This window comes from Zingiber officinale, chromosome 5A, assembly GCF_018446385.1.
Source record: "Zingiber officinale cultivar Zhangliang chromosome 5A, Zo_v1.1, whole genome shotgun sequence".
NCBI lineage: Eukaryota > Viridiplantae > Streptophyta > Magnoliopsida > Zingiberales > Zingiberaceae > Zingiber > Zingiber officinale.
This window is the reverse complement of record NC_055994.1, coordinates 77,018,188-77,022,334: the sequence shown is the minus strand read 5'-3', so window position 1 is coordinate 77,022,334 and position 4,147 is coordinate 77,018,188.

The following is a 4,147-nucleotide window of genomic DNA, read 5'->3' as shown; positions in this document are numbered from 1 at the left end:
AGTTAAACCATATTACAGAAGTTGATTAAATATTTATTTCAAGGATTGGCTTCCAGGTCATTGGTGAGGCACTAGGCCTTCTTGGTTATGAGATCATCCACCACTTCCTAGACAAAGTCTTTCAAAGAAATTGAATATTTAAACTTCTCATAGTAACCTTAGGTTTAACTACAGAGATCTCAATCAAAGCATAAGATCGAAACACAAAATTGAAGCACAAAAATGAAAACACGAAATCGCTAGCCTCTTGTGTTGGTATTTCATGATCCATACGAAGAAAATAAAACTATTTGTGTTGCGGAATAAATAACTAGTTATACTTTTCTTCGTAGACAAAGACCTCTTGATCTTCTGTCATATTCCTCTCCTCTTCTTGGATGTCGTGTGGGTGACGATCTACCAAGACAAAAAACACCCGAACCCTTTTGTTTCCAAGCCGCCTACCACCAAAAGGATGCAAAGAAAGGACCGCCTCCTCCTTCTTCTTCTCCTCCAAACCGCCAGCCACCAAGGTGCTTCGTCTCTTCATTTTCTTTTCCTCCAAGCTCGGGCCACCAAGAGAAGATAGGGTACCGACCCTAGAGGGAAGAAAAGGGAAGAAGAAAAGAAGTGGGGTGTCGACCCTAGAGGAAAGAAAAGAAAGAATAGGGCGCCGACCTTAAGGGAAAAGAGAGGATTTTTAGTTATGGAGAGAAACATATCAATTCTTAATTGAATTATTGATTTTTGTTGCACAGCCTCCTCTCCTTTTATAACCCTTTGCCCCAGATAAAAAAGGAGAAAAGGTAATAGATTTTTGTTTAGAAAAAATCTCTATAAAAGAATTAACATAATTTTTTTTAGAAAAATTTCTTAAGAAAGAATTAGTATAATTCTTTTTAGAAAATTTCTAAGAAAGAATCAATATAATTCTTTTTAGAAAAATCTCTAGGAAAGAATTAACATAATTCTTTTTAGAAAAATTTCTTAAGAAAGAATTAATATAATTCTTTTTAGAAAATTTCTAAGAAAGAATCAACGTAATTCTTTTTAGAAAAATCTCTAATTCCGTTGAGAAAAAATCTCCCCCTTTTTTTTCCTTTTCTTTTCTTTTTGGTTTGGTCGGCCCCTTGCTTGGGCACCAAGCAAGGCTTGGTCGACCCCTTTTTTGGGTAGGAAGCAAGGCTTGGCCAACCCCTTTCTTAGGCACCAAGCAAGGATGTGGCCAACCCCTTTCTTGGGTAGAAAGCAAATTAAGTTATATGAAGCACAAATTTTTTCTAAGTGTTTTATTCTCGGGATGTCAAATGTGATCAAGTTGCATATCTGAAAGACACTATTGTCTCCAATCAGAAATTCAACTGTTATCCTCCTATTCTAAAATTTTTTTCCTAGCCCATTGGGAGGTCAAATGAGTGGTTTCATCGACCTACTCGGTGGAAAGAGGTGGCACTTGGGAGCCTCCTTCGGCAGTCGTTACCACTCGACTAGAGGATCCTATCTCGACACACGTGCCCAAGGGTTCTGGAGGCAGATCAACTTCAGTAGATACCCTGTCAGGAACATCTGAGGAAACTTCTGGCGTCACTAGAGTTCGAAAAGTGGCTCGATCTGTCGTCAATAGCTTGCTCATTGAGGCACCCAACTGTAGGTGCGGTTTGCACTAACGGTCTAACCCGGGTTTTGATGAATGACAAGTAAGTTAAATTAGGTTTCGTTGTGATCTAACCCCTTAATTAAGTGCCCAGGAAATCCAAATGGGCCGATGGGCTGACCGGATAGTTGGTACGAAGTTCAGATAGGTCGGCAGACTGACAGGATATCTAGCAAGAAGTCCAACTAGGTCAACGGGCCGACCGGATAGCTGACATGAAGTCCAAACAGATCGATGGACTGACCGGATGTCTGGCAAACTGGTAAGTTAAGGTAAGTCACTGGAGGAGAGTAACTAAAAGAGGACACGTCTCGGTTGAAGGGACAGTAGGCGTCGGTTCAGTTTAGGTACATTTGGGATCGTTAAGCTGAGACCTTAACTAGTTCCTGGTCCTAGGGGACAAGAACTAATTACTCTACTATTTATTATTATTAAATTATCCTAATACTTGTTTTGCAGGATATTTTGGACTAATGTTGTTTTGCAGGGCAAAGAGGAGAAAGTTGCCTTCAGATGAACAGTGTTCAAAGGCGCCTTCAAGCAGTGAAGGTGCCTTCATACTATTCATAGAAGGTGCCTTTCAGAAGATAAAATTTTAGTGTCGTAGTGGATAAGTGTCTGGTTGTTCGGGATCAAACTTGCCTCATTGGAGGGGCCTTCCAAGACGGCTTGCCCAAAGCTTCTTCAACGACTCATATACAAGCTTCTGTGTATCAGATTGAGGTTCCGACTACTCTGGCCTACTGTTGTAACCCTGCTACGATGTTGTTGTACCCGACTACTGTTGAGGAACCGACCGACACTGAGCCAAAGCTAACAATCTTCGAAGGTGTTAGGTAACGAGCTGTTATTAAGTTTTAATTATTTGCAATAGGACAAGTGCAGGTTGTTGCACTTGTTCCTTCTTTTTCTGTACTTGATTTTCTCTTTCTAAGGTACCAGAAGAAGTTTATAGTGGTTTACCCATTGATAGGTCTACGGGACCTGGGTCTTGGAGTAGGAGTCGTCGAAGACTCCGAACCAAGTAAAACTACCCATGTTTTCTTACGTTCTTTATTTTCATTTTCTTTTTCTGCTGCTCATACTTTGATTTCAAAATCGAAAAAAAAGAGTTTTTGCAAACCACGTGATTCCCCCCCCCCCCCCCCCCCCCCCTCTCTCATGTGCATCTCGATCCAACACCAACATGATCTCCTCTGCAAACAAATAAGAAACTTAAGTTAGTTCTCACAGAAAATGAGTGGGAGGATTATTGAGCGACTTCTCCAGGTCAACTGCATCGAGGCTTAAGTGAGTCTAATAGGGAAGACCTTCATTTTGGATAATGGTTGTGCAATTGAAGCACATACCGATCAATATCTCCAAAGCTTGTAAATATTCTAGATTCTTTTTATATTTACCAAGCGATGGTGGATCAGGAAGTTCTCCTCGCCAGCCAATCAGGAAAGTAACGGGAGTTGGAGATTTTAGATAAAAGAATTTGTTTTTCCAACCTTTATGTGACAACGGTCTGCTATCCAGGAACTTGTACCCCGCTCGGGACATAAAGTGGAAGGCTCCTAATTCTACCCTTTTTGGATGAAAAAAGTAATGGAAAAAAGTAAGGGTTAGAGGAATGTCATACAGTTGAAAAATCACAACAACTCCGCACAAGATCCTAATGGCATTTGGAGCTAATTGGTGCAGCGAGATGCCAAAGTATGTGCAAACGCCCCTAAAAATTTTGGGAACCTGGAAGCAGAGTCCACTTTCGACCTGGCCATGGAAGAAAGTGGTGAAACCAGGATGAGGCATTGACGGTACTTGATTCCCTCTTGGTATTCGGAGTATATAATCAATGGAAATGTCGTAACTTAGACTAAGTTTCCCTTTTAGCTCTCCAGTCAGGGATGAATGGGTAGACTCATACCACAAAGCAAAGGCCATTAGGAATTTCATAAAGTCACAGGCACTGAATGAAGTCTAAGCAACAAAAGTTAGAAAATCAAGAGAGGAGGGGGAGGACTTACACGGAGAATTTAAAATAGGAATGAGGAAGATGGAGAGGAAAGAATTGCGGAGTCGCAGCCAAATACTAGCGCAACAGGGAAGGAGATAATGCCCTAAAAACCTAATATACCTTCGATTCTTTGACGGTAACTGTAGGATTGAGGGTTCAAAGGTGGGTGGGATTAATTTGGGCCTGTCTGATCGGGCACAACTATCGAGGAACCTTCCCCAAATCATTATTCTCATTCGTAAATCAAACCTTAGTCTGTCATATCACATGATGTAACCTTAATCAAGTACACAATGCTTGTAAAGCAATTGGCAAGGAGGTTCTGACGTCGCAAATCGATTACGAGCATGGCATGTTTCATTAATGAGCACCATGCCTCATAAATGCACAATCCCTCGGTATGTGCTTCAATAAATATAGAAGATTTTCTCTCTCTTTCCACATGTCGAGGATAATTAGGTTTTTGACTAAGTTAATTCTCCAGTTAGTCGGACTCACACCTCCTTCGATTGGAC